This window comes from Mesoplodon bidens (genome assembly GCF_964165515.1).
Source record: "Mesoplodon bidens genome assembly, chromosome: 3".
Classification (NCBI taxonomy): Eukaryota; Metazoa; Chordata; class Mammalia; order Artiodactyla; family Ziphiidae; genus Mesoplodon; species Mesoplodon bidens.
The window spans coordinates 103,255,402-103,266,422 of NC_138178.1; the positions used below are offsets into that span (position 1 = coordinate 103,255,402).

The 11,021-nt window shown below is 42.7% G+C and overlaps 1 protein-coding gene across 4 annotated transcripts in view; it reads right to left on the reverse strand.

Annotated features, from left to right (window-relative positions):
* Positions 1-9,175, reverse strand: part of CHD8 (chromodomain helicase DNA binding protein 8) — a 56,540-nt gene extending 47,365 nt beyond the window's left edge. For all 4 annotated transcript variants that reach the window (XM_081229635.1, XM_081229631.1, XM_081229632.1 and 1 more), the window contains exon 1: positions 9,092-9,175. The gene's annotated coding sequence lies outside the window, so the exon portion shown is untranslated. The remainder of the gene's footprint in view (positions 1-9,091) is intronic.
* Positions 9,176-11,021: the final 1,846 nt, after the last annotated feature.

Genomic DNA, 11,021 nt, shown 5'->3' on the forward strand with positions numbered 1-11,021 from the left:
GGGAATCACCACCCAGATGAATGGCCTTCAAAATAATTCATTAATTTCAGCAGGCTAATATCTATTGAGCTTGAATATGCACTGTAGCCCTTGCTTCCTCTACATTAAATCTAATTTACAGCAAACAGGAATAACTATACTTTAGATTCTAGCATCTAAAGATCATGTTCAACTAACCGGCTTCAGTCAGCCTAACCTGCTACAGATGTTCTAAGTCACTAGCATCCAACTTTGAGTAGTGAGAGACCTAAATTAAAACTCTCAGGGTGCCAAGGAAGGGTCATAAAGATTTCAGAAACACCCTCGCCACCCAAACACTTTTTTCTAATGGCTTCCAGGACATCACACTTTTCTGATTTTCATTCTACCTCTCTGGCCAATTCTCCTTTGCTATTCTTCTCCTCTACCGGCCTTTAATTGTTGAAGTTCACCAAGCTTTGGTCCTAGGCCTTCTTTTTTTTTCATTCTATACTTTCTTTTCAAGAAGGTCTAATTCACGTACAAGGTCTCAATTCATTATTTTCTTCAACAAACTATCTATATACTTACGTCTCTCATTTATATCTCTGGGCAAGATGTCTGAACTCCAGGCCTGTTTATTCACTTGCTTACCCAATAGCTCTTCCTGATAGTCTCTCCAGTCTCCCTGGCTGACCCACTCGTCCAACTCTCCCTATAAGCTTGAGGCTTATTACCTCAAGGAGACTGATTCCTTGGTAGTCCCCTCCATCCACACCACCACGCGCACACACACACTGAGGGTAATCATCCTCCAGCATCTCCTATTCAGTCATGGCTGTAGAGACCAGAAACTCTCTTCCTTACCACTCCTAACCAATATTTTAAAATCCTACCTTTACCTCCTAAACATCCCTCAAATCCATCCACTTCTGCCTCTACTACCATTCTGGATCAATTTACCATCCTCACTTCCCTGGACTATTGCAATTGCCTTCTAACTGGTTCCCCATCGATTTTCCCTATTTAATTCTTACTTATCCTTCAAAGCTCATTTCAACATCGTCATTTCAAAGAAAAGCTTTCCCTGAGCTCCCAGACAAAAAACAGCCAAACTTGTTGAATGTACATTACGTACCTGGCCCTCTTCTAAACAATGAAAATGCATCAGCAGTTTCAATTTTCTTAAACTTGAAATAACTATATTTTACAGATGAGGAAACTGAGGCACAGAAAGATAAGCAATTTGCCCAACATTCCACGGCTAATGAAAAGTGGTGCCAGATTCAAATTTAGTCAATGTGGCTTCTGAAGTCACATTCTTAACCACCCAACTATACTATGGTGTAGGCTACATGCCCCTATTACAAATTCTCTTGTAACATCCATAATTTCTCTTTTGTAGTACTGAATAACTGATTATATAATTCATTGTTTGATATCCATCCTCCCTCACCCCCATATTAGAATGCAAGTTGCACAAGGGCAAGGCCTGTGTATGACTTATTACAATATTTCCTTGGCTTATCAGGTGGTAATGGGCACTCAGTGTACTTCTGTGAAGGAATGCATTTTCAACTTCCAGCCAAAGGTGTGTGGTAGTGCGGCTGTGGAGGGGTAATGCAGAGGTATCTGACCAAAACCAAGGGCTTCTCCAGACTGCTGAGATAGTAAACAGGCAGTGACACATTTCCTACCAGAAACATTCAGAAGAGGCATCACAAAATCTTAAGCATCTTTACTTTTTAGGACCTGTAGCAGACACAGCTTTCAGGTATAGCAAAAGAAGCTGCATCCAATACACATAAAAGACTATTTTCTACAGTGTGGTAATCACTATTGAAAGCAATGAAATTTTAGTTATCTCCTTTAGACTTGGGACCATAAAGCCTCAGTGGTGGCCAATTTGAAACTATGGCAAGAAGTGAATGGATGAAACCATACCCATATGACTCAAAAATAGGGCATGGATTCATTCTTAAGTCAGCCTCATTGTAGATTTTTTTCCAGTAAAACTCTGGAGTTTTGGTCTAAGTCTGAAGACAGAATGTAAGAACCTAATCTTTAAGGATCACTGCCCTGAGGTCAAGTTAGACTGGATCTGGAGAAGTTCCTCTTCACTGGCACATGTTCACCAAGGTGAAAATAATATTCTAGGTTCTAGATGAGGAATATCTAACTGGATTAATATATCTACCTTGTGTGACACCACTTTTGGACATCCAGCGTAAATAATGATATACATAATTTTTTTTTACTGAGGTAATACTGATTTATAATGTTACATAAATTTCATGTGTACAACATTATTTTTCTACTTCTGTATACACTACAGCGTGCTCACCACCACAAAGTTACTTTCCATCCATTGCCATACAGTTGATCCCCTTTGCCCATTTTGCCCTCCCCACATAATATATATATTTTAGGTAACAGAGTCCTGTTCCTCTTTATGCTCTCCCACACCACCCTCGCATGCCCTACTTTAATTGGGCCAAGTATACATATATTTTTTCAGCCTAACAGAAAAATATAAATATTTACTTACTTTTTTGGGGGGGAGGGGGACACTGCATGGCTTGCACAATGTTCCCCGACCAGGGATTGAACCTGGGCCACAGCAGTGAAAACCCGGAATCCTAACCACTAGGCCTCTAGGGAACTCTTACTCAATTATTTATGAGGGATTGTTTTCACTGCAACATTTATGCTAAAAAAAAGTATGTGTGGCTGGGGGGGAGAAACACTGTTATCACACTTGTGCCTCTAGGCACAAAAAATGACCCAGCGACATGGGACTGATGAAAATTCAGTTGGCTAGTTTGACTTGCATAGGCTAAAAAATGGAGTTATTTGCAAGACTGACCAAGTGATTTTCCTCTGTAGAGCTTAAAGTATTTCACATAATCTTATCTTCAAAATAACTAAGTTAAGGCTTCCCTGGTGGCGCAGTGGTTGAGAGTCTGCCTGCCGATGCAGGGGACACGGGTTCGTGCCCCAGTCCGGGAAGATCCCACATGCCGCGGAGTGGCTGGGCCTGTGAGCCATGGCCGCTGAGCATGCGCGTCCAGAGCCTGTGCTCCGCAACTGGAGAGGCCACAACGGTGAGAGGCCCGTGTCCCGCAAAAAAAAAAAATAATAATATAAATAACTAAGTTAAATAAAAGAAACTATTTTTTTTTCCTTTTAACAGAAATACAAAGACAAAAAGAAATTTTACATTCTCAAGGTTCTACAACTGCTAAAGACACAGCTTTAACAGGCTATGGAATGCCTACTCGTCTAATGTTGTGGTCAAAGACAGGTCTCCTACAGGGGTCAGCACTGAATTTCTAAATGTAGGGAGACGATAATGAATGAGGCTTTGAAGTCTGACAGATCAGAGTCCTACTCCTGGTTAAATGATCTAACCCCACTGTCTTATTTTTTCTCTTCTGTAAAATGAAAGTAACATCACATACATTTCCAGGGTTATTCTGAAGATTAAAAGATAATGTACAATGTTTGGCACACAGTAGGCAAATAAAAAGGAATTTATTATTCCCTGTCCAATAATTTAAAAACAGTACCACTAAAGGTTTCTCTCAAAGCAAAATTACTCCTTAGAGGTTTGGCTGAGCTGATCTGCTAAGCAGAATGGTGGGATACTAAAATAGATGCAAAAGTTTCATAATTAGAATAGCAGGACTGCTGGGCAGGATCAAAGGACTAGTACTACTGTGCTGAGAAAGCAGTATAACCCTTTAACCTCAAAACCACGGAACAGACTTCAACCAGCACGGGTGGCTAGGCCAACACGCAGGTAATTCAATTAATCATTTTTTGCGTTTGTATGAACGATGCCAGTGTCTAAATACTCCATTTATTTCACAATGCCTGCCTGTGGGAACTTACAGTTCTCCAACTGACTAGGTTGTCCCTTGGTAGCTCACATGCCCAGACCCAGGTACCTCAACTTTTGACTCCCATGACTTTCAGGAAAGCAGTAAATGGAAGTGACCACTACCCATATATATTTAATTCCTCATGGAAAAGGTCCCCCCAACAGGAGGCATACCTGAAAAACAGGCAGAAGCACTACACTTTATCGAAAAACTAATGTGTAAATAAACAAAGAATGACTGTGTACTGAGTGGAAGCAATGAAGAATAAAACACTGGGGACTTCCCTGGTGGCACAGTGGTTAAGAATCCGCCTGCCGGGCTTCCCTGGAGGCACAGTGGTTGAGAGTCCGCCTGCCGATGCAGGGGACACGGGTTCGTGCCCCGGTCCGGGAGGATCCCACATGCCGCGGAGCTGCGGGGCCCGTGAGCCATGGCCGCTGAGCCTGTGCGTCCAGAGCCTGTGCTCCGCAACGGGAGAGGCCACAGCAGTGAGAGGCCCGCGTACCGCAAAAAAAAAAATAGAATCCGCCTGCCAATGCAGGGGACACGGGTTTGAGCCCTGGTCTGGGAAGGTCCCACATGCCGTGCGTGGAGCAACTAAGTCCGTGCGCCACAACTACTGAAGCCCGCGTGCCTAGAGCCCGTGCTCTGCAACGAGAAGCCACCGCAATGAGAAGCCCGCACACCGCAGCGAAGAGTGCAACTAGAGAAAGCCCACATGCAGCAACGAAGACCCAATGCAGCCAAAAATAAATAAATAATTTTTTTAAAAAAAAGAATAAAACACTGAAAGTTCAGTGTTCATGCAACTTGGTAGCTCCTATTCAAAAGTCCTGAAAAATCTTCCCAGTCATTCAGTTTATTTAGATGGATGTATATCTGATATACATCTGATACCTGTAATAGAACATGAAAATCATAGAATATGTGAAGTATGACTTTCATGTTCTATTACAAAACTCTATTATGATTTGGTTCTAAGTAGGCAGCCAAACTACTGAAATCACTGATTTCTTCTAGAACCAACGAGAAATTCCCATATTACTAATGGGACTGGGTACTTCAGAATACCCATGTCCCAAAAGAATAATCCCTAAAGATATAATGTATCCCCAAAGTATGTAGTGGAGGGAAAAAAGGAGGCAGGATATTCCAAAGGTTTCTCTAATGACCATGAGAGACAATTTAAGAAACCCCAAAGACTTTACAGGTCTTGAATATCCTTCCTCTAAGGTGAAATTAAGAATTCAGTTAATACATATTCTTTCTCAGAGAGTTACTAATATAGTTTTAAGAGAACTACAAAACAAAACAAAAAGGTGTTGTTATTATGGAGTTACTAATTACTGGAATATTGGGACATTGCCTAAAGGATTAGAACTATCAGATTTAGGGTGCTGACATACAGTGGAGGAAAGAAGCACAGTTCTATTATTATCTAGTAATTTCACTAGTATGTCATTTAATTACCTTTTTAAAATGAAATAAAGTCTGAAAATACCAAATAAAAAGAAGCCATACACAATAAATTTCTCTGGAAATGTACTGAGGGAATAAAATCAGGAATGGTTCATTCTTTCAGTTACGAAGCCAATCTTTTCTTAAAAATTACACATAAGAGTAAGTAATGTTTAAAATCCTTGGTTTGATGTTGAAATATTTTTGTACTTTTATTTGAACATGTTCTGGGAACTCTTTTCAAACAAACTAGTGAGAATATACTTGGTAAGTCTGAATAGGAAGAGGCTAGAACATTGTCTAGGCTTCCTACACTGCTCTACTGCTTGGAATACACTCCTGGATTCATCCCTGCTGAAGGTGAATGCAAAGAAATTATCTATGCCAGTCTTTCTGTTTACGCCTGCTAGGATTTTTATTATCATGTAATGTACATTTGTGGGTAGAAATTAAGTGCTTTATTTTTAAAAGTCTCCTGCTGCGATCTGAAAGCAAGAATTAACATATTTTAAAGTTGAGCATTTTGCTTCATGCGTCGTTCAACAACCAAGAGTCCAGTGAAGGATAGAAAGTGACCGGTGATAAAAGGGCAAAAGAAATGTTACCTATTGAACAGCTTAATGAGAAATCTCAGAGACTACAAAGAGGTGGACTTATTTTGCAATACAGAGACAATGAAAATCTTCAAGACAAAATGAATTAGTTTTTTAGGCAAAAAACAGAGCCAAATTACAACTTTATACAAGTGTACACACAAAACAGAGGTTAATGCTGGGGGAAGGTTATCCAGGATAAAATTCAAAATGTAATAAATGGTTAAATAAACCTTTAGGCAATAGTAAATGGTTCATACAACAGCTCTGTTATATAGAAATACAACTGTTGGGACCTCCCTGGCAGTCCAGTGGTTAAGACTCCATGCTTCCACTGCAGGGGGCGCGGGTTCAATCCCTGGTCAGGGAACTAAGATCTCACATGCCGCTCTGTGCGGTCCAAAAAAACCCAAAAAAACAAAAAACAGAAATACAACTGTTACTCGGGTATTAGGCACCAAAGGAAGTATACCTTGACAATTAGGATCTCTGCATTCTTAAGCAGCCTCAAGACAGATGCAAAAAGGGACAATGTAAGTGAATTAAAACAAAAGGCAAAGTGAACAAAATTGTAACAGAAGGATGAAAGGAAGAGCACCAACTCTGTGAGAAAGAGAATAAATAATTAATTAAAGAGGAGATACAAAAAGTTAAACTGAGTAAGATATGAAACGATAGTCTATCAATAGACTGAATGCTAAAAGTAAAATAGTAAATACTAAGTTGGTTACAGTAGTGCAAGGGTAGGTCGAGCAAAGACCTACAGATCAGGGGCTGGCTCGAATGCAACTCCAGAAGTGGAGTGACTTCTAGGGGTGAGGGTAGAGGGTCCAGAAAAATATCTGTCTTCTGTTTATCCTTCAGGTATTAGGCTAAACCTAAGCTCAGAAGATAGCTTAACTCTTGCAGGACTGTGGACAAACAATATCTTCAAAGCATTTAGTATTCATCTGAACACTGTGAAGATGTTACAGTCCTTCCACAGATGAGAATATCAAATCCCATTCTTTCAGTAAGCAAGCACAGTGCTTGGCACCCACAAATTAATCTTAAGAGGTAGTTTTGCCCAGAAATACTGCACCCTTTCCAAAGGACATGTGTACAATGGTTTCTTTTAAAGACTAAGCCCCATCGCCATCCTACCTTACCTTCAAAAAATCAACTCTTCACATAAAATGGCAAATTTTTCTTGTTACAAGCAAAACTCTGAAGTGGTGGTTACCACAATACCAAGATTCTTCCACCCCATCACCCAGCGGGTGCTGCAGAGAAGGCTGTCCCAGGAAATACAAGATCTGTGTTTCCTGGTGATTCACAACCAGCTCAGCAGATTTCTATTTCTATCATTTTCTATCCATGTCTAAATGGATTTTGTCAGTTTTGGAACTGACACACTCAAAAGGCCACATGTGGGCTTCCCTGGTGGCGCAGTGTTTGAGAGTCCGCCTGCCGATGCAGGGGACACGAGTTCGTGCCCCAGTCCGGGAAGATCCCACATGCCGCGGAGCGGCTGGACCCGTGAGCCATGGCCGCTGAGCCTGTGCGTCCGGAGCCTGTGCTCCGCAACGGGAGAGGCCACAACGGTGAGAGGCCCGCGTACCGCAAAAAAAAAAAAAAAAAAAAGGCCACATGCACAGTATAGATCACACATGGGGAAGGTGACAACTGTGCAAGTACCCAGGCAGTGCTCCATCAAATCCCTTATCCCAATCCACTACTCCTTTACTACTGCAGTTTTAAACCTTCCCCCAAGCCTGTCTTTACACACACAGCTACCCTCTCTTTGGCCAATGTCTTTCATCTTGCCTTGCAGACCTACTGGCATATCGCTCTTGCGACCTGACTTCTCAAATGAAAAATGTTGTTTCCCTTATCATAATTTTTCTTTTCTTTTAAGGGGTGGGATAACCCAAAATACTTGGAATGAGAAGCGTCCCATGTTCTGGCCCTAAGAGGCTGACCACAGTTTGTTCTGACAACTATTTGCTGATTAATACAAAAGAAATTCCTAAGCAGAAGACGTTATCTAATGAACTAAGAGAGAACGTTATTCAAATCACAAACTCACCTTCTAGCACCTAAAGTGCCCCACACCAGATAGGACCTCACGTGATGCTAAGGATAACCAGTTAGAGAATCCCCGACTGAACTGACAGGTTCAGAACAACATGAAGAGTAAACAATCTGTGGATGCTAATGTGATGGTAGGGTGTAGTAGACAGATAATGCAGCTCCTCTGGTGTTTGGGGCGTTCCACTATGTCTATTCTTTAAAAGAAAAAGACATCAAGTTCTAAGTCTTCGACTTCTGGCTCACTGTGCTCAGTCATTGAAAAGAGATTGGCTCACTAAACATCTATACACCACTATCCACCTCTTCCTTGAAGACCTTAATCATTTAGGACTGACCCTTAAAAGGTAGGAGCTTCTGCATCTGCACAGCTGCTGCAATGGCAGGGAAATTTCCTGCGACACTAGAGACAGGTAAATAAAGAAATTACATTCGCTCCGAGGTAGGGGGAGGGGTCTTCTGGCACTGAAGAGTTTACATAATGCAACAGAAAACCAGTGAGCTCTGCAGACTTGTCAATGGAGATGCAAGGCTTGAGCTTCTCTCTTCCCACATCTCTGAACACGTCCAAAAATCTGCTCTGCTCTGCTCTCCCAAAGATCCACAGAAATTACACCTAAGAATGTAAAACAATCTGCACAGGCTCACCCCATGCTCTCTTACCCACCTTTATTGCTAAAATGCAAAAAAAAAAAAAGCAACTAAAAAAGGAGAAAAAATCCCTAACCTCCCACTTCTGAGTCCAAAGTATGGAGTAACCAAACGGAGCCGGGGAGTTTTCCCTCCTTTGAAGGGGCAAAGGGAACAAGGAGCTGCCTCAAATCTACACGATACCCCGCAATGCAATGACAAGCCCTAAAAACTTCGCAGGGGCCGGCGCAGCCCCGTTCGTGGCTCGGCCCGACTCGGGCCCCTCGGCCCGGCAGCCGCCCTCTCCCCCGGCCTCTCACAAAGGAGAATGGTTCAGTCCAGAGCATCACCCAGCACCTGATCCCTTACAACTGGGGGACGGGCAGAGGGCGGGGGCGCGAGGAGGAGAATGAGTTATGGAAGCCAATTCTAAGAGCCTCAGCTTTTGCAAAGACTCTTGGACCAGCACTGAGCGGCGGGCGTGAGCGGAAAGCCTACCTGAACAAGTCCTGGTGCTTCCTTTCCAGCCAGCGTTTCAATTCACCCTTTCGGAGAACAAGGCGCCTTCCGGCGGAGCATGGCCAGCCCTCGGCTCAATCTAGCTTGCTAGTAGTCCATTCTCCCTCGCTCCGCCCACCTACGCTCCCACCCACCAATGGCAGGGCCTACGCCCCGCCTCTTCCAGCAGGGTAGTGTGAGTGCCATCCAGGAAGTCTCTTGAGGGTGGGAGGGCCTAAAAGGCTGAGGCAACCACAAATATGCCTGATTGAAAATAAAATTTGGCGGTAGGTCGGCTCTGACGGCTCTCAGTTCACGGACTTTCAGAGCTCTCGGCATCTTTTCTTGATCCCCGCAGTTGGGGGCGCTCTAAACGAAAACAACGTTTAGTTACCTGTTTCTGGGAAGCCATCTTGGATCGGGCTGGTGCCTTAGGGCGGGGAGGAGGAAGGAGTGCTTAAGGAATTTGAAGTCCCTTTCGGCGTTCTGTCGGACTACTTAGGTGCAGCCCCCATGTACTCTCCTTTAGATGATCAGAGTATCCCTCAGTCACGATGGGGAGAAAATCTAGAATAGTGCTGAATGCGCTTGGAGGCAGCCCCCACCCTCTCTCTCATACAAGGGGAGCGATCTTGACCAAATCAAAGAAGCAAAAATGCATTCTCGGAATGAGTGGATTTTCCGAGTTCCTGGGATAATCCTCTGGAGACACCTCACTCCTCAGGATATCAGCATAAGATCAACATAGGTTATGCATCTATTCTAGATGCTTCTAATCCTTGTACTTCACGTGCAAGGTTTCCAGTATTCTGACTTTGACGGTACAGAGTACTGCCAGTCAGTTGGAAATGAACAGGATTCAGGGAAGAATTTCAACTTTTTTTTTTTTTTTTTTTTTGCAGTACGCGGGCTTCTCACTGCTGTGGCCTCTCCCGTTGCAGAGCACAGGCTCCGGACGCACAGGCTCAGTGGCCATGGCTCACGGGTCCAGCCGCTCTGTGGCACGTGGGATCTTCCCGGACCGGGGCACGAACCTGTGTCCCCTGCATTGGCAGGCGGACTCTCAACCACTGCGCCACCAGGGAAGCCCTCAACTTTTTTTAAAGGCCTAAGTTCATCAATAGACCCAAACTACCTGTGACTACAGATAGAGGGCAGAAGTCTTAAAGGTGAAATTATATGCGAGGAGGGGCATTAAGAGACTGCCTTAGAAACACTGGCTGCAGAGTAATGTTCTAATAACTGCGTTTAAACTGTTAATAATTTTAGTGTAGGTGAAATTCTCTTGCCCTCAATGAGAAAGATTTTCCTGTGTTTTCTAGTTTAAATCTCTACTGCTATTACAACTTGCTACAAGAAGTTTTTTTTTTTGAATTCTTGAGTGAAGGAAGTCTTTCCGCATCATTAAAGGAATTTCTCGAGTAACATTTGTATGGTCATACATGGTGGGAGCTCAGAGACCTTAAGGAGTCACACGAATCAGTATTATATCGCAGAAGTGATTAAGACTTGGCCAAATACATTTCTCTGTATATTGAACAAAATCTGTTGGCCAAATTAAACTTGATGTTAGTATTAGGACTTACCAGAACAATATATTTGTCTGTAAATGCGTAGACAGATATGATCTTAATTACTAAGTTTCTAGAATGAGAACCTATTAACCTTCTGCTTATTTGATACAAAATAAACCTACTATCTAAAGAACCAGTTAATAGGCATTATAGAAAGGGGAATGGGTGTGCCTGCTATCCTCAATGATCTATAAATAGTAATGATTTAGACTGCTATAAATAGTATGACTTCCAATGGTCCTGGCCTTCAAAAACCAACGAACACCCATATTATCTTATAACTACTATTCTTCACATGGGAGTGGGAGATGCACTTTCTATAATTCTTCATGACCACTTCATTCAGAACATCAGCA